At 34.2% G+C, this 21,107-nt stretch overlaps 1 non-coding gene and 1 pseudogene across 1 annotated transcript; one reads left to right on the top strand and one right to left on the bottom strand.

The window, feature by feature from the left end:
* Positions 1-15,881: 15,881 nt before the first annotated feature.
* Positions 15,882-15,988, bottom strand: LOC148764657 (small nucleolar RNA R71). Its single transcript, XR_016024405.1, has one exon. It is a non-coding gene; the product is annotated as a small nucleolar RNA R71 (small nucleolar RNA).
* Positions 15,989-19,578: 3,590 nt separating this feature from the next.
* LOC148764658 (uncharacterized) lies at positions 19,579-20,598 on the top strand (annotated as a pseudogene).
* Positions 20,599-21,107: the final 509 nt, after the last annotated feature.

Below are 21,107 nucleotides of genomic sequence, written 5' to 3' on the forward strand. Positions count from 1 at the left end.
AGCTAGGTGTTTTAAAGACAGAAAGAGGGAGCTTCAATGATAGCTTGAAAGTTTTTGGAAAGAATTTCAATTACAAAGCTACCAAAGTGAGTAGTGAATTAGAATTCATATTTAAGTGTTGAGAATGTCTAGTAGTTAGATTTGTGAGTGTTTTATTGTTGCTGTTGTTCATTCACTTTGGAGTGATTAGGATAGTGAAAATAGATAGCCATTTAAATGGCAATTGGAAGCTAGCTAAGAGATAGCTTTTAGAATTTATAAGTATGTGAATTGACATAATGGTGATGTTAATGTGATGATAGGTTCCAACGAAGCCCCATCGCCCCATTTGGACTATTAGGGAAGTTAGAGTCGACTAAAGGTTCAACAAAATATCGGTGAGTGAACTTGCATTTGAATGTATTTGCACAAAACCTTTGAATGATTTTATCCAACTTTTCTTAAAAACGGGTGCCTTAGGAACGAGCCTTTGATAAATTGTCTCTATATGTGACATGTGGCTATTATGGATTCTTGTACTACTACATTATGTTGATATATATATATATATATATATGTTGTGCATTGATGGTTGATATTGTGTGATAATGATGACCGTGCGTGTGCACGATGTGGGGGAATGCACATGCCGGTGATGACGGTGTTGAGGGAGTTGGATGATGAAAGTGCCCGTGTGCACGATGTGGGGGGATGCACACGATGACACTAATTGTGCACGATGTGAGGGGATGCACATGATGACCCCGGCTATGTGCACAATGTGGGGGGATGCACATGAGTTGGGTGAGACGATGGTGGTATTGGTGTTTTTCTATGTATATATTTATATATATGTTTATGAAATAAAAGCTCATGAATATGGTATATGATTGTAATGCATATGAAAATTTGGCATGTTGAACTTTGGGAATTTTTAAGTGTTTCATGTTGATTTTGTCATTTCAGCAAGATGGCCTTATTCTTGAGAGAATGGAAACTTTTCTTTGGTGCCTTGTTTCTCGCTGCAGCAAGAATTATTCTCGCTGCAGCAAGAAACTCTCAGGTTTGAGGGGTCTACCTGACCTGATTCTCTCCACAGCGAGAAAATTTCTAGAGCTTCTCACTACAGCGAGAAACATTCTGTTTTGGCCACTTGAATTTCGCTGCAGCGAGAAACATTCTGTTTTGGCCACTTGAATTTTGCTACAGCAAGAAAGAATCTCGCTGTAGCGAGAAACGTTCTGTCCGATATGCTATCTTGCTGGTTTTTGCCATACTTTTCCATTTCATTTATACCATAGTTGACCATGGACTCCCAACATTTAGGGGATTATCTAATTAAGTTTGAAATGAGGAATTTTAGAGAGAAACCCTTGGCCAGTTGAGAAACCCTCGTCCAGTTAATAACTTGAGCTCAAATTTCACTGCAGCAAGAATGCCTTTCTGCTACAGTGAGGACCCAACGTTTCATTTGACTTGCTTGTATATCATTGAAGCTTTCATTCTTCAAATTCTTTGTTATGTATGGATTCATCATTATCGAATGATTAACCATTTAAAGGGATTAACCATTTAAGGGTTTAACGAGGGGTTTTTTAATAAGAATGAAACTAAATTGCATTGTTTTGAAAATAAATGCATCATGATTTCTTTAAACCTTCCTTCTCGTTGCTTGTTCCCTTCTTATGTTCACTCACTGGGTTTATGTGAGACCCTGTCAAGCTCGATTAAAAGACGGTATTGTATCGAGTGGTACAATTAAGTTAAATCGAGCCTTGAACTAGTTCAAATAGAAATTCTAAGAGGAATTTGAAAATTTTAAAACCAACAGAATGGTTTAGAATAGTGATTTGGAGTTCAAGGTCCAGTTTGGAGTCCATCAGAAAATTGACCGATTAGGGACAAAACGGTCATTTTACCATTTGATGATAAAATGGAGATTTTTAGCCAAGATTTGATCACATTTGACCAAGAATAATTATATGAAATATAATTATGATTATTGGAGTATAAAATGATGTTTAGTAGTGAAAAATTTTGATTCTCGGTATTTATAGAGCACAAGGGCAAAATGGTAATTTTGCCACTAGTGGACTAAACGAAAATTTTTTTTAAACAATTTTTGCCCCATTTAGTTAATATTGATCAATATTAGTGTTATTTTAGGTTGAAAAGTAGAAATAATGAGATTCCGGTACATTTCAGAGTATAAGGGCAAAATCGTAATTTTTTTGTCTCGGGGGCAAATCAGTAAAATTTTCGGCCCAGCACTTGTCAAGACCAAGGGATTTTAATTGTGGTAGGATTGGATAAATACCAGAATATTTGTGGTGGAAAATTAAGAAGAAAAAGTCAAAAAGTTAAAAATTTGGCCAATAAGCATGTGACACATGGCATGCTTGATTATTTTATTATTTTCTATAGAAATCAGCCCATTAAATCCCCAATTCCCTCACCATATTCGGCCTAGACATCCAGCAACCAGAAAAAAGGAAGAACAAAAGGAAAAACAAGAAAACCTAGGTGGAAATTCAAAGAAAAAGTGAAGAAATCAAGGAAACAAGCTAGGTAAGTTAAAATTTCTTTAATTCTCCTTGATACCTAGCTTACCCATGCTTTTGTTCTTGATTTCCATGGTTGAATATTGAGTTATCATGATGAATTCAATTCTGAAAAATGGGTATGGAAGAGGAATTGTTGTTGGAATAATTTGATTTTAGACTATGTTAGTGTTTAGGGATAGTTAAGCATGGTTATGAACAAAAACACAAAAGAAATATTCAATTTCTCTAGGGTTCCTTGTTGGCTGAACCATGAGGGCTGAATATCAATGGGGTATTGTTTTTATTTCAAGGAAAATGGCATGGAAAATGATGAAGTAAGGTGAAACGGTTATGTAGAAAAAGATTCGATGCTAGTACACCAAATGACCAAATTTTTTTCTATAAGGAATTGTGAGGGTTCTAATGCTGAATTTGGCTTTATTTAAATGTATGTGGTAAATTAAGGTATTAGAGGAGAAATGAATTAATTTGGAGGTGATTTGGACACAATCGCCGATTAATCGGGTGATCGGTCAAATTTAATCGATACCGTGATTAAGCGGTAATCAGACATATTTTTGCATTACATATCAAGCATTAGTAGTTTAAATTAATTTATATCAATTTAGGGACAATATAGTAAATTCCTCGACTTTGTTATTTGTCAAGGTGGTGAGACGTCCGAAAAAGGCAAAGGAATTACGCCTGAGGACTATTAGTCAGAGTTCACCCAGAATCCGAATTTTCAACACCTGTGAGTGGACTGCCTATCAAAATTGTTTTGGGAATATGACTATTTTGAACAAAGTGTTTGAATGATTTTATGAAATTTTTCATGAAAATGAATGCCTTGGGAACAAGCTTTTAAGAAAAGGTTTATGTTATGAAATGTGGTTATTATGGATTTCTATGTGGCTGCATTATGTTGATATACATATATGCTTGAATATAATGTTGTGTAATTATGTTGACTCGGCTATGTGCGAGTAGGGAGTGTGCATAAGCCGAGGATGACCCGGTTATGTGCGAGTAGGGAGTGCGCATAATCCGGTGATGACCCAGCCATGTGCGAGTAGGGAGTGCGCATGAGCTGGTGATGATGATGATGATGAGCTGGTGATGATGATGATGGGTTGATGAGATGATGATGATGGGTATATACGTATATATATATATACATATGTAAATGTGTGTGATATAGCAAATTGATGGACAATGATTTATGGTTGTAATGTACGTAAAATTTGACACATTATACTTTGAGAATTTTCATGAATGTTAGGTTGATTTTATTAGTTTAGCAGGATGGCTATTGTTGAGTGAGGAAAAATGTTTCTCTTGTTACTTTGTTTTCACTGCATCGAAATTCATGCTCGCTGTAGCGAAAAACTCTGGGGTTTGGAGGGGTTTTAAATAGGAATGAACTAAATTGCATTGTTTGAAACAAGTGCATCATGATTTTAAATTTTTCCTAATTGTTGCTTGTTCCCTTCCTTGTTCACTCACTGGGTTTATACTCACCATTTTCAAATTCATGTTTTCAGATCACGAGGTAGCCGATAATTAGGACGAGGTGTCCTTGTAGATCTGTGTACATCTTCTGGTAGGTGTCTCGGCATTCGGTAGCTGTATATCCATCCGAGTCACTCCGCTGGAGGTCGAGTATTATTTTGTTATGTATAGATGAACTTAAATGTAAATTTTAAAAGAGTAATGCCAGTACGAGTTGGCAATGTGTATCACTATTTTGACTCAAAGTCATGAAATACGACTTAGTGATAATAAATAGAATCATAAGTAAAATAAATAATAGGCTTGCTTGGATTTAGTGGATTATGTCCATTGGACCCATGCGCCGGTCATGACCCGGAATTTGGGTCGTGACAGTTTATACTCACCGTTTTCAACTTCATGTTTTCAGATCAGGAGGCAGTCGATAACTAGGTTGAGGTGCCCTCGTGATTCGTCTCTTTGGTAGGTATCTCGACATTCAATAGCTGTACGTCGCCCAGGTCTCTCCGCTGGAAGTCAAGTGCTCTTTTGTTGTGTATAGATAAACCAATGTAAATTATTAAAATATATGTTGAGACAATATATGTACACTTTAATTGGCATGCCACTATGAGTTGGCAATGCTTAGTATTATTTTGATTCAAAGTTATGAAATGTGACTTAGCAAATTTTGATGGAATGATGAACAGGTCCATTGGGCCCATGCGTTGGTCATGGCCCGAAATTTGGGTCGTGACAATATTATTGCCAATTTGGGTTGGTTGTGATGTTTTGTATGAATAGGTTCCAACAAGGCCTCACATGTCCATTTGGAGTATTAGTTGAGGTTAGAGTCAAGCAAAAGAATCAACAAGACCGATGAGTGAACTTGCATTTCAAAATTTGCTTTGGGAGATGTAAATGTATTTGGATGAAACATTTGAATGATTTTATCCAACCTTTGTTTAAAAATATGTGCCGGGGAACAAGCCTTTGATAAAATGCTTTGATGTTGTGAAAATGTGAAATGTGTAAAAGGATGAATCCATGTGCTATTATATTATGCTGGTATGTATGTATATGAATATACATTGTGCATTGATGAATAATGTTGTGTGAGGATGTTGAAGTGTGCGAGTAGGGAGTGCACACATGATGATGTTAGAGTGTGCGAGTAGGGAGTGCACACATGATGATGTTGAAGTGTGTGAGTAGGGAGTGCACACATGATGATGAATGCATATGTATATATATGTGTGTGTTATAGAAAGTTATGAAAATATTTGTGATTGTGCTACAAGTTGGCATTGTTAATTGCTCTCAAATTGCTTTTCATTTCAACAAGAAAATGGCTTTTGATGTAACAAGACCCATTTCAATTAAAATTCTTTGTTTCTCGCTGCAGCGAGATTCATTTTCTCTGCAGCGAGAAACTCTCGAGTTTTGGGGGTCACACTGGCTTGATTTTCACTGCAGCAAGAATAAATAGCAAGATTCATTTTCGCTGCAACAAGAAACTCTCGAGTTTTGGGGGTCACACTGGCTTGATTCTCGCTGCAGCGAGAATAAATCTCATTGCAGCGAGAAACTCTCAGGTTTTGATGCAATGCTTTCATTTTGATGAAGATTTTGACTACCTTCTCATTTGAAATGGGAAAAGTAGTAAACATCAAAGTTGTAGCCCTACCTCTTATATTTCTAATGGTTGAAAAATTAGGTCAATTGGACTTTTGCAGTGGGAGATATGATAGAAAAACTCAAACATATGCAAACTAAGATTATTTCTCGCTATAATGAGAAATTTGCTGCCATGCTTGCTACCTTGCTTGATTTTGACATATTTTTCACCCATTTAACTTCATGGATTGATCATGAGTTTTTGCAATACTATGAGGTTATTGATCAAAGTTTGAAATGAAGGGGTTCTAGTAAGAAATTAAATCAATTGCATTGTTTTTGAAACAAATGCATCGTGATTTCCAAATTCTTCCTATCGATTGCTTGTTCCCTTTTTATGTTCACTCACTGAGTTTTATACTCACATTTTTAAACTTCATGTTTTCAAATTCGAAGACAGTTGGGACCTAGATTGAGTGTCTACATATGCTCATCCTTTTGGTAAGTACTATGGCATCTCAGTAGCTGTCCTTCACCCATGGTCACTCCGCTGACGGTCAAGAGTCTTATGCTTGTCTACATGTATAAGTAATGAAGACCACTAAGATTCATGTTAAAAATCAAATATGTATATTTGATTACTGATGCCACTGTAAGGTGGCAAATGAGTGATACTATGTTAGCATAATACAAATGTGAATATTGGATTGCTATAAAACGTTATTGAAATATTTATAATTAAGAATTGCAATATGTTGTTTTAGAAATGATGGTTGGGATTAATGATCGGGATTGTATAAATAGGCTTGCTTGGGTTTAGTGGTCTATGCCTATTCGGCCCATGCGCCAGTCATAGCTCAAAATTTAGGCTGTGACAATAACTTTCAAGGATCCAAAGCAATTTGGATACCAAAAATCAAATGAAAAATGTCTCTTGTAGGTGTGCTAGAGCAAGGAAGAACAATTCTTAAAGAATGAATGCTCTCTAGTTACACATAAAGGAAAATGGGTGATCTCTAAGCTAAAAGCCTTTTGTTTGTTTAAATGAGAATTTTGATTGTTTATTTATTGAATGTTTCATTGATTTAGCTTGATTTCTAAAATGGTTTGCTTTTCTTAATTGAAAACTTTGGTTGCCTATTCTTGCTTGAATATTAAGTGCATAATTCTTTGAGCTTTATGGATAAATCTTGGCTATGCAACTTGATTTGATATGATACATACTATAAGTTGCAAGGAAGTAAGAATCTAATGATTGAGTATGTACTTATATTTGAACTTGAATATATTATCATTCTTATTTTGAGAAAATTGTTTTATCAAGATTGCTTGATTATGGAACATTGTTTCTATAAAATTTCCTCATGTTTTGTGAAATTGTTTCCATACTACTTCTTTGAGGAAAAATGATTTTTGAGCATAATTTTGAAACCTAAAAGGTTGCATAATGTGATAAAAATATGAGCATACGTGATGACTTACACTCACACCTATTCAAGTAGCCTAAAACATGGAAAATTGAGTTGAAAAATTGTCCTTGATTTTCTTGTGCCTAACATAAGTTGACCATTTGAACAATCTTGATCTACATTCTAGAACTTGCTGGAAAGTTAGTTCAAGATGGTTGATAATGAGCTTGAAAGTTTTGACTACTTTGATTGGTACTTTTAAAGCAAAATGAGCTTATATGAGAAAAATGTTGCCATCCTTTAAGTTTAGAATTATTTATGAATTGAATAAGTTTGTTTCATAATGAAAATACTTATTACTTGTTCTTATTGGATGTGCATGCTTGCTTGTAAACTTGAATGGTCATAAGGGCATTTTTGGAAAATAATTATGAGATATTTGCAAATGACCCTTGACATGCATAAACATGATTCATTATGCTTATTACACATTTCATAAATCATTTCAAGCGTAAATGAACAAAATTAAGTGATATTGAGCTCATGATTTTTCACAAAGCATGTTTAATCTTGAACGTTTCAAGTTGAAAAGTTTGTAACGAAAGATTAAACCTTTATCAATTGATTTTCTTGCAAAATCTTTTCATTTTCTTTGATTGAAATTGATTTATTATTTTTGATGATATAGCATGGTTGAGCAAAATTGATTTGATACATGAATTGCATCAATCCCATTTTGTTTGATATTTCTGTCATGATTTATAAAATAGATTGAAAGAGTTTTCTTAAGTATAATCATGAGTATGATAATTTGACATTGATGATATTTTAAGCAAAGTACAAACCTTCTTGTAATGCTTGAGGCTACAATGATTTCAATGATATAAAACTTGAACAAGAATGCTTTATATTGAAAGTGCCATTATGTCTTGTTCTTGTTGCAAATGAGTGCTTGAATAACCACAAGGGCATTTTTGTTCATATGCTAGAAAATTGTTAAAAATGTTAAATTTGATGCTAATTATGCTTAAACATTGTTTAAATGATTTTTGTACATGTTATAAGCCATAGTCACGCATCATGATGTAAATTGAATATGTTTGAGCATATTAGAGACATGATTCTTCAAATGAGCATTTCAACTTTTTAGCATTTGTGAACAATGAACAATATAAGCCAAAATTTGAGTTCACATGTTTTTCTTGAAGAATATTTGATTATACATGTCCAAAATGATGTTCTAAATATGGTTGAAATGAAATTCTAAATTATTCTCACACAAATCCATGTTTTGAGATCATTATGCCTTAGAACATTGCATGTTTTGCACCTTTTTCTGGCTTTTCAATATGCAAGAATCAAGCATAATTGACTCTTTATCATAGCTAGTCGCCTATTGGAGAACAAAATTCAAACAATGTTATTGGAATGATAAAAAGTGGACTCCATGGATATTTAGTCGACTTTTGAGTGCTCTAAAGCCAAAATGGACAGGTTTTGAGTTCCAAATCCACTTTTGACCAGAAACAAATTAATCAATTAAAAGACTTTTTAATTGATTAAATGGAACATCCTTTATTCTAGAACAAGTTTAATTGATGAAAACATGATTTTAATCAGTTAAGCTCTCGTAAGTACTGAAAAGCCACTTTTAATTGATCAAAATAAGAAATTAATACACAATAGATATGAGAATTCATTAAAAACATATTCAAAGCAATTCAATCCAAGTTCATGCTCATCAAGCATTCCTAATTCTCTTTTAATTTTACAAAATTGGTCTTCACTCAAGGTTTTGGTGAAAATATAAGCTAATTGATGCAAGGTATGAACAAATTCAATTTTAACATCTCCTTTAAGCATATGATCTTTAATAAAGTGATGTCTAATCTCAATATGCTTAGTTTTAAACAAGAATATTTGAGATGTTAATGGCACTAGTATTGTTACAAAAGATAGGAATATTATGCATGAACATGCCAAAGTCATTTAATTATTTCCTAATCCTTAAAATTTGTGCGCAACAACTACCTACTCAAATATATTCAACTTCAGTACTTGAAAGAGCAACTGAATTTTGTTTCTTACAAGATAAAGATATAAGCATGGTTCCAAGAAATTGACAAGTACAATTAGTACTATTCTGATATACTTCGCTGCTAGCAAAATCAATATCGAAACAGCCAAAAAGTTCAAAAGATGACCTTTTTTAGATACAATAAACCTAAGTCTTGGGTATCCAAGAGGTATTTAAATATCCTTTTTACAATAGTTAAGTGTGATCTTTAGGACATGATTGAAATCTTGCACATAAGCACATACTAAACAATATATCAGGACTTTCTGTTAAATAAAAAAGTGAACCAATCATACCTTTATAGAGTTTTTGGTCCACATCATTTCCTTTCTCATTTCTATCAAGCTTTGTAGAGGAGATCATAGGTGTTCTAATTAATTTCACATTCATCATACCAAACTTTTTTAGCATCTCCTTAGTGTATTTAGCTTGGTTGATTAACATCTCATTCTCACATTGCTTGATTTGTTGACCAAGGAAGAAACATAATTCTCCTATCATGTGCATTTAAAACTCACCCTGCATTTCTTTAGCAAAATTCTCACACAACTTTTCATTAGTAGCACTGAAGACTATATCATTCACATATATTTGAACAAGTAAATCATTTTTGCTTTTCATAATAAAAAGTGTAGTATCTACACTCCTTTTAAAAAAATCCTTTTTCAGTCAAAAATTTTCAATGTCTTTCATACCCAGCTTTAAGAGCTCACTTCAATCCATGTATTGCTTTATACAATTAATAAAATTGATCAATCTCCTCAAAATCACCAAAACTAGGGGGCTGTTTCACATATACCTCTTATTGGATAAGATAATTTAGAAATGCATTTTTAACATTTATTTGGAACAATTTGAAATTCATGTAACATGCATATGCAAGCAAAAATATAGTTGCTTCTAATCTAGCTACAGGAGCAAAAGTTTCATTGTAATCAATACCTTTCTCTTGACTGTAACCTTGAGCAACTAACCTTACCTTGTTCCTTTCAGATTGGCCAAGTTCTTCTTGCATGGTTATCATCCAACTCTCTTCCTTTTTAGCTTCCTCAAAATACTTGGGGTTCCATGTGTGATATATATGCCACAAATTCACAAGCTTCTGTTAGTCCTCTTTTGGTTTTGACACCTTCAAAGGGATCTTTAATTATTTTCTCTTAAGGATGATTTCATACAAATTTTTAAGTTCTAAGAAGATCATTATACTATTCTTCAATTCTTTACAAGTCCTTCAATGGTGGTTTTTCTTCATTTCATTTTTTGGAGTTGTCTTCATCATCTTCTTTGTTCTCCAAGTTCATCTTTTCCATTTTCTCCTCAATAACATTTGCATCATCATCACGCATTACTTTTCTTAGTGCAACATTAGTCTCATAAAAAACAACATGAATAAATTCTTCTACAACTAATGTTTTTTTGTTAAACAATTTATAAGGTTTAGAGTTTATTGCATAACCTAAGAAAACAACTTCATCACTCTTAACATCAAACTTTCCCAAGGTGTGTTTTCATTATTTAAAATAAAGCATTTGCATCCAAAATTCCTTAAATGTGCAATGTTTGGTTTTCTTCCTTTGTAAAGCTCATAAAGAGTTTTTGAAATCATTGGTTTATTTAAAATAAAAAAGCTGCATTTACAGCTTTAGCCATAAAATATTTTGGCAAATTGTTTTCACAAAGCATTGTTCTTGCCATTTTCTTCAAAGGCCCATTTTTTTAACAACTCCATTATGTTGTGGAGTTTTAAGGCTAAAAAATTTTGTTCAAAACAATTTTCATTGCAAAATATTTCAGAATCACAATTTTCAAATTGATAACTCTATTATATAGAGTTATTTTTAACACATTTTAGGGGCTTTAGTAGCTAGACCTTAGAGTTTTAGGTTCAGATTTTAGCATTTTAAGTGTTTTTCTAATGTAAGTTAGATTACATGTTGAATAGTTAAATTAAGTTATTTTAGTTTAATTTTACTTTATTTTGTTTTTAATTTACTTTAAGAAGAGTTAATGCAATTCTTTCATGGTTTTTGTCCAGGATATGTGATGAGCAAGGTGAAATTGAGTTATGATAGCATAAGTATGGTGAAGGTGTCACACGTACATGTCATAATTTAAAGTTAAGAGAATGGGATATAATTTTATGTTTACCACTTTGCAAAGTTTAGAATAGATAGAGGTGAAAATCACATTTGAAGATGATAGGCAATTGCAGACTGCACATAAGGTAACATGGTGCTTGAGGCTGTGATGCTGAGTTACTCAAGGCAGTGATGCTGAAAGGACGACCCCGCATTGTTAGAAGCTTATGATCATGGTGTTGGGCTGGATGGGTGCATCATACTGAAGGTTGAGAGCATGGCGTCGCAGAACCAAAAAGGAGCGTCGCGGTGCTACCAAAGCTTGTCATAGTGTCGCGGTGCCAAGAAGTCATGGCCGCAGTACCACTCTGACTTCTAAAATTAAAATTTTGATCGAAAATTGGAAAGTAGGGCATCTTGCACATATTTATGAGGTTTTTTGAGAGTATTCAAAGAGAGAGACAGCAATAGCTTTTTTAGAGAATTGGAGATACTAATCAATCAAGAATTCAAGAGCAATTGAGAGAGTTTGCAATCAGCCAGGGTTCAACATTAGTTTATTTCTCTCTTTTTATGTTTCTTTTTTTTTGTTTTAAATTCATGGCTAAATTTCTTTGGATAGTGTTTTATCTAGATATTATGAAATAATTTGGTTATCTAGTATTATGGTGGATTTCAACATGTAGTCTGAATACTTGTTTTTTTTTTTTGTTATTTATCATGAATGGGTATTGTTTTGCTTATTCAAATATATTCTTAATGCCTTGAATTGCCTAATTAACAATTAATTGATTCATGAATCTAATTAGAAACTGACATTGAGATTTTAGGTTGGACTAAGATTTGAATAGTGTATGTTCACATCACTTTGGTGATCTGATTTGCAATTCGGGTAGATATATGCCAATTGCCATACATAGCTAAATTAGGACACTTGCTTAATGAACTTAATTTAATTGATTCCTTTAGACATATAGTGAACTGATTAAGTTAGGTATTTGTACAAGCATCTCGATGGAGATTTGTCCATACCTTTGGATTCTAGATTAGTAAAATCACCAAAAAAAGATCAATAACAAGAAAAGCTAGTATAAGATGAAATATTGAATAAACCAATGATCCTATGTCTTTAATCTGCTACTTTTCTCAACATATTTAGTTTTTGCTGGTTAATTTATTATTTAGTTTTGATTGTCTTTGATTAGCTTTTCAATTATCAATTAGCTTAAATAAGATTAATTTGTTATACAATTTTAGTACTTAGTGAAGCTTTAGAAACAAATCCTCGTGGGAACGATAATTTGGACTTTTTGTCTATATTACTTGTTCGATATGTATACTTACATGTGCAAACTTACAACAAGTTTTTGGCACTGTTGTTAGGGATTTTGTTTTTTTATTATTTGTTAATATTAAAATTTCACATATTAGTCTTACTTTAAGTTTTATTTCTTTGTTTTGTAAGTGTTCAGTCGTTGTATGAAAAGAGCAAACAACTTGAAGACTATGCCGTGTGATCTAGAAATTAAGAGAACATTTTGTAGACTTCGACATAACAATCAACAAGGTGTTGCTCCAATAAATACAATGGCTGATCAACAAGGTGAACAGCAAATCCAAGTGAACATAGTAGCTGAAAATCATTGGTTAGGGGATTATGTTTGTGAGACCCCAACCTCTATAGGCTTGTAACCAAGCATAGATGTAATAATACGAGCCAAGGGTAGTTTCGTCATTTTCTCTAATAAGCTCCCAAAGTAAGTTTTAAACAATATTATGGCCTAAGTAGGCTTAAGGCATAAATGGATGGTGAAATTAGGGGTAAAATGGAAAGGAAACCAAAATTTTGACGATTTTCATGGTAGGGGCAAAATGGTCATTTTTCACCTCGGATTAAAATTTTAAGTTTTTATGAACTCGAACATGTCTAGACAATTATGGACTTTATCCCCGTGTTAAAGGAGCAAAAAGATTTCATAAAAGATTGGAGGAGAGTAAGTTAATTGGTGAAAGGGCAAATTGGTAATTTTATGGGAATGGATAAATTTCGCCTATAAATATCTTGAATTTCCAGCAGCTTCTTGAAATTTCCAACAGCTGTCTTCTTCTTCCCTTCTCCTCTCTCACGTTTCTTCAATTCTTCCATGGGAGTTTTCTTCAAGCTTCCATAACTTTCTCTTTCTAGCTCCAATTTTCATGCTTTTGGTGTACTCTTCCATAAACCCTTATGCTCTTTCATCCTCTCACTTTAAAACCCTTCAAAAATATGGTTTTCATGCTTTCTCTCACTAGCTGGGCATTTTAGAGAGAGAAAGAGAGAATTACCCCACTGATTTGGAAGCAATTAGAAGAGAATTTGACTACAAAGGAGCCTTAGGGTAAGTGATGAATTAAGCTTGGTTTTTAGTTGCAGAAAATGGCTAGTAATTGGGATTTATGAGCTGTTTTATTATTGATTATGTTCATTACTTTTAGTGATTAAGGTAGTGAACATAGATGGCCATTTAATGTGGCAATTGATAGCTAGTTTAGAGATAGCTTTTAGGGGTCATAGTGTGTAAATTGATCTATTGTTTATGTTAATGTGATCCTAGGTTTTAAGGAAGCCCCATCATTTCATTTGGACAATTAGGGGAATTAGAGTCATCTAAAGGCTTTACATCAATTGGTGAGTGGACTGCCTTCAAAACTTATTTTGGGAATATAATGTATTTGACAAACGTTTGAATGATTTTATATGATTTTTCATGAAAATGAATGCCTTGGGAACAAGCTCTTGAGAAATGATTTATGTTATGATATGTGGTTATTATGGATTTCTATGTGGCTGTATTATGTTGATATACATATATGCTTGAATATAATGTTGTGTAATTATATTGACTCGGCTATGTGCAAGTAGGGAGTGTGCATAAGCCGAGGATGACCCGGTTATGTGCGAGTAGAAAGTGCGTATAACCTGGTGATGACCCAACCATGTGCGAGTAGGGAGTGTGCATGAGCTGGTGATGATGATGATAGGTATATGCGTATATATATATATACATATGTAAATATGTGTGTTATAGGAAATTGATGGATAATGGTTTATGGTTGTAATGCATGTGAAACTTGACATGTTAAACCTTGAGAAATTGTTATGTGTTTCATATTGGTTTTGAACATTTCAAGCAAGGTGGTTTTCTTTAGGAGAAAGGGAAATTTTCATTTGATGCCTTGTATTTCGTTGATTTTTGCTGTAGCGAGAAACTCTCGGGTTTTGAAAGGGTAGGCTAGCCAAAAACTCGCTGCAGCAAGGATGCATTTTCGCTGCAGCAAGAATGACATTGTAGCTTCTCGCTGCAGCGATATACATTCTCGCTGTAGCGAGAAACTTTCTGTTTCTGGGTTGCAATTTCGCTGCAGCGAGAAATATTCTGTTTCTGGGTTACAATTTCGCTGCAGCGAGATTGAATCTCGCTGCAGCAAAAAACTTTATGTTTTGGTCTCCTATCTTGTTCAATTGCTGTCCTATCTTTCACTTCTTTGCTATCATATCAAAGCATGGACTTCCAACATTAAGGATTAAATGAGTTAAGTTTAAAATGAGGAGGTTTAGTGAGAAATCCTCGGCCAGTTGAGAAACCCTCGTTCGGTTAATAACTAAATCCCAACGTCCTTGCAGCGGAAAGGCATTCTCGCTGCAGCGTTGCAGCGAAGATTCGTTGTCGTATTTGACTTACTTGTGTAATATTGAAGCTTTTATTCTTCAAATGGTTCGTTATGTATGGGTTAATGATTTTCAAATGATTAATCATTTAAAGGCTTGATGAGGGGTTTTTAATAAGAATAGAAACAAATTGCATTGTTTTGAAAAAGAATACATCATGATTTCATTAACGATTCCTTATGGTATGTTTGTTCCCTTCCTTGTTCACTCATTGGGTTTATACTCACCATTTTCAAATTCATGTTTTCAGATCACGAGGCAGCCGGTAACTAGGACGAGGTGTCCTTGTAGACCTGTGTCCATCTTTTGGTAGGTGTCTAGGCATTCAGTAGCTGTACATTCATCCGAGTCCCTCCGTTGGAAGTCGAGTGTTATTTTGTTTTGTATAGACAAACTTAATGTAAATTATTAGAATACATGTTGTAGACATTGTATGTAAATTTTTAAGGAGTAATGCCAGTACGAGTTGGCAATGTATATCACTATTTTGATTCAAAAGTATGAAATATGACTTAGTGATATTTGATGGAATGATGAGTAGGATAAATCGATAGGCTTGCTTGGGCTTAATAGACTACGTTTATTGGGCTCTTGCGTCGATCGTGGCCCGAAAATTTAGGTCGTGACAATGTTGCTCCGTTGGTACATGAAATTCCATCGAGCATTTGAAAGCCAACTATTCAAGCAAACAATTTTAAGATCAAGTCAGCTATCATCACCATGATTCAAACCTCAGTCCAATTTAGGGGCCTTCCAAATGATAATCCAAATGGCCATATATCAAACTTCTTGGAGATTAGTGACACTTTCAAATAGAATAGTGTCACAGATGATACAATTTGTTTGAGTCTTTTTCCTTTCTCATTGAGGGATAACGTTAAAGCATGGCTGAATGCACTCCCCACTGGCTTAATAACAACATGGGATGATCTTGTTTAGAAGTTCCTTGCCAAGTTTTTTCCTCCAGCTAAGATTGCAAAAATTAGGAATGATATTACATCATTTATGTAGCAAGATTCTAAATAGTTGTTCGAAGCTTGGGAAAGATATAAAGAATTACTTCGGCGTTGTCTTCATCATGGTTTTCCAAAGTGGCTTTAGGTGAAAACTTTTTACAATGGTTTGAGTGGGCAAGTCCAAACCATTATTGATGCTGTTGTGAAAGGAGCTTTAATGACTGAATCGATAAATAAGACATATGATTTATTAGAAGAGATATTTGCAAACATGGCCAATGGAACAATCAATGCATAAGAGAGTAGTTGGAATTCATGATGTAGATGCCATGTCAGCACTATTTGCTCAGATAACAACTCTAACTACAACTCTTAAATCTTTTAGTACTAACTTTGTGCAAAGTTCTTTTATAGCTTATGAGTATTATGGAGATAATCATGCCACTCATTAGTGTCCAACCTCAACAAAAACAATGCAATTTATGGGGAAGAGATAGCAAAATAACCTTTACTCTAACACTTGCAACCTAAGGTGGAGGAATCATCCAAATATCTCTTGGGCTCACAATCAAGGGGTGTCATCAACTTCATGGCCGAATGCACCTCTGAGATTCCAATAGCAAGTCAAAGCACGTCTTTCATAAAAGAAGCCAACTATTGAAGATTTGTTAAGGCAATATATGACACAAAATGATGGCAACATATAAAGTCAAACAACTATCATCCAAAATCAAGCAGCCTCACTTCGAAACCTTAAGACTCAAGTTGGTCAACTTACCAATTTATTGCACAACCAAGCTCAAGGAACATTACCTAGTGATATAGAGGCCAATTCGAGGAGAGAGGGAAAAAAACATGTCAAGGCCATCAATTTAAGAAGTGGAAAGGAAGTTGAAAGTAAACTATAAGAAGTTACACAACAAGACAAAATTGGGGAGAATAAGACTCAAATTTCAAGGTCTAGTGATCAATGTCTAATAGAAGTGACTAAGGCAACTGCACCAACACCACCTTTTCCTCAACATTTTAAGAAGCAATAAAAAGAAAGTTTTAGAAATTTATGAACTTATTTAAAAAGCTTCACATCACCATTCCATTTACAGAGGCACTAGAGCAAATGCCATCCTATGTAAAATTTCTGAAGGACATTTTATCCAAGAAAAGGAGATTGGGTGAGTTTAAGACAGTAGCACTCATTGAGGAGCGTAGTGCAATCATTTAGAATAAGCTTCCTCAAAAACTTAAAGACCTAGACAGTTTTACTGTTCCATGTACAATTGGTGCCTTATTCTTTGCTAAGGTTTTAAGTGATTTAGGGGCAAGTATTAATTTGATGCCATTGTTAATCTACAACAATTTGGGTTTGGGGGAAATCAAGCCCACCATTATAACTCTTCAATTAATAGATAGAACTCTCATATATCCAAGAGGCATAGTGGAAGATGTGCTTGTGAAAGTGGATAAATTCATATCCCAACTGATTTTATAGTTCTTGATATGAAGGAAGATAAAGAGGTTCTTGTTATCCTTGGGAGACCTTTTTTACGCACAGCCAGAGAACTCATTGAAGTTGAAAAGGGAGAACTTACCTTGCAACTATAAGATCAAGAGGTAACATTGAATATCTTTTGTGCTTTAAAGTTCATTAATGATCATGATGAGTGTTTTGCAATTACTGTGGTAGATAGGGCCACAAGTGAAGTCTTTATGGAAAATCATCCTAATGACTTACTTTTAGCATCATTGATTTCTAAATTGAGACTAGTAATGAGGAAATTATAAAATGTGTTAATGCATTGAATGCCCTGTCTCTGTTGTTGGGAACTCGGTTTGAACTGTTAGATTTGTCTTCATATTCATCCTCACCAGTGAAACCTTTAATTGAGGATCCCCCTGAGTTAGAACTGAAACCACTGCCAAAACATTGGAGGTATGCATATCTTGGAAACTCATGTACTCTTCCAATTATTGTTGCATCTGATCTTAATAATAAACAGGAAGAAAAGTTACTTAGAGTTTTGAAAGAGGACAAAAAAGGCATTGGGGTGGTCAATAGTTGATATCAAGGGGATAAGTCCTTCAATATGCATGCATAAAATTTTGTTAGAGGATAATCACAAAGCCACTATTGAGCATCGATGAGATTGAATCTAATTATGAAAGAAGTAGTCAAGAAAGAAATAATCAAGTGGCTTAGATGCTGGCATCATTTATCCTATTTTAGATTGTGAATGGGTAAGCCTGGTGTAATGCGTACCAAAAAAAGGTGGGATGATAGTGGTGGCTAACAAAAACAATGAGCTCATTCCCAAACGAATAGTCATGGGATAGAGAGTATGCGTGGATTACAGAAAGCTAAACAAGGTCACAAGGAAATATCATTTTCCTTTACCTTTCATTAACTAAATGTTGGAAAGGTTAGCTAGAAGAGAGTATTACTGTTTCTTGGATGGATACTCAAGTTATAATCAAATTTCCATAGCACCAAAAGATCAAGAGAAAACAACTTTCACATATCCTTATGGTGCTTTTGCATTTAAAAGGATGCCATTTAGATTGTGTAATGCTTTGGTCACATTTCAACAATGCATGATGTTTATCTTCTAGGATATGGTGGAGAAAACCATAAAGGCATTTATGGATGATTTCTCTGTCTTTGGCAATAATTTTGATGAATGTTTGCTCAATCTTGATAGGGTATTGCAAAGATGTGAGGAGACGATCCTAGTTTTAAATTGGGAGAAGTGCCATTTTATGGTACAAGAAGGCATTGTTCTTGGTCACAAGGTGTCGAGCAAAGGATTAGAGGTAGACAAAGCTAAGATTGAGACCATTGAAAAGCGTCCACCACCAACCTTGGTAAAAGATACTTAGAGTTTCCTTGGACATGTTGGTTTTTATTGACGATTCATTAAGGATTTTTCCAAAATTGCTAAACCTTTGTGCAATCTTTTAGAAGAAGACATCCCATTTAAATTTGATGATGCATGTCATGCTACATTTATAGAACTGAAAAAAGGTTGACAATTACACCTATTATTGTAGTTCCTGATTGGTCACTCCTATTTGAACTTATGTGTGATGCTAGTGACAAGGTTGTAGGTGCAGTGTTAGGATAGAGAAAGAATAAAATTTTTCATTCTATATATTATGCAAGTAAAACCTTGATTGAAACTCAGATGCACTACACTACCACTAAGAAAGAATTATTAGCTATTGTGTATGCATTTGACAAATTTTGCTCATATTTGATTAGCACTAAAGTTATTGTTTATACTAACCATTATGCAATTAAGTATTTGATTGCTAAAAAAGATGCCAAGCCAAGGTTAATAAGATGGGTTCTGCTGTTATAAGAATTTGATTTAGAAATCAGAGACATAAAAGGTTCAGAAAATCAAGTAGCAGACTATTTGTGCTAGAGCATGACAACCAAGGTAAAGATGTGACTTTGATCAATGAAACTTTCCCTGATGAACAATTGTTACATGTTGGTCATAAGAAATTACCATGGTATGTTGACTATGTCAACTTCATTGTGAGTAAGCTTCTACCTCTAAATTTAACTTTTCATCAAAAAAAGAAATTTTTGCATGATGTTAAATTTTATCTATGGGATGAACCATTTTTGTTGAAGAAATGTGCTAACAGAATTATAAGAAGGTGTATTCCAGAGGAAGAAGTTGAAAATGTGTCGAGACATTGTCACTCATATGAAAATGGGGGTCATTTTGGAGGTGATAGAACAACGGCCAAAGTTCTTCAATAAGGTTTGTATTGGCCAACATTATTCAAAGACGCTCATAACTTTATGTTGCATTGTGACAGATGTCAAAGAATGGGAAACATTTTCAGAAGACATGAAATCTCGCTTAACAGCATTTTGGAAGTGGAAATTTTTTATGTTTGGGAATCAATTTCATGGGACCATTCATATCGTCATTCAACAATCGATACATCTAGGTGGCTGTCTATAATGTGTCAAAATGGGTAGAAGCCTCAGTCTTCCCTACAAACATTATTAAGATGGTGATGAAATTTTTAAAAACAAACATTTTCACCAAATTTGATACACCAAGAGCTATTGAGTGATGAAGAAGTCATTTTTGCAATAAATATTTTACAACGTTACTCATAAAGTATGGAGTGTCACACAAGGTAACCACAACTTATCACCCTCAGATGAGCAGACAAGTGGAAGTATCAAATTAGGAAATCAAAAGAATTCTTGAGAAAATGGTATCATTGTCACAAAAAGACTGAGCTAGTAGACTTGATGATGCATTGTAGGCGTATTGGACAACTTACAAAACTCCAATAGGTATGTCCCCATATTAGTTTGTGTTTGGAAAAGCGTGTCACTCCCAGTTGAATTAGAGCATAGTGCATTTTGGGCCATCAAGAAATTAAATTTCGATTTAAAAGCAGCAGGTGAGAAAAGATTGCTTCAATTAAATGAGATGGATGAAATTTGCTTAGATGCTTATGAGAATGCCAAATTGTAAAAGAAAAAGACGAAGAGATGGCATGATCAAAAGATTATCGAGTGCCATTTTGAGCCAAGTCAGCAAGTTTTGGTGTTTAATTCACGATTGAAGTTATTTCCAGGAAAATTGGAATCAAGATGGTTCAAACCTTTTAATATGTCAAAAGTGTTTCCACATGCAGCAATGGAAATAATTGATGGGTTGACCAATGAGATGTTCAAGGTGAATGGACAACGATTAAAGCACTACTAGGTGGACTTATTGATCAACACTGATCGTCCATCCATCTCTCTGACACCAAATGAACTCCACATTGATCTAGCAATGACCCTAAACGAAGTGCTTCTTAGGAAGCACCTCAAGTTTCTCAACATCATTTATCTTAGTATTTTTTTAATTCGAGTCAATTTGAAATTTTAATGTGTCAATTTTATATTTCCTTCCTCGTTAATTGATTGTTATTTATTCGATTGTTGCAGCTATGGACTCTCATGAGGTAAGTAAATTAAAAAAAATGACGTTGCAGAGCCATGAACCCAACGCCAAGTTGTAGTGCATCAGGCCCCCTCTTGTACAAAAACTCAAGAAAAAGCCATTACGATGCCAGAAAGGAGCGTCACGGCACTATGTCACGGGGCTTTAAAGAAAAACCCTGATTTTCCTTTCTCTCACCCTTTCTTCATATTTTAGGGCTCCCTTTTCTCTCTAACCTTTAGATTTCTTCCTTCCCTTTCCACCCACTTTACACCCACCCAGTATTT

The sequence above is a fragment of the Theobroma cacao genome, chromosome 1 (genome assembly GCF_053813885.1).
Source record: "Theobroma cacao isolate CCN51 chromosome 1, ASM5381388v1, whole genome shotgun sequence".
Classification (NCBI taxonomy): Eukaryota; Viridiplantae; Streptophyta; class Magnoliopsida; order Malvales; family Malvaceae; genus Theobroma; species Theobroma cacao.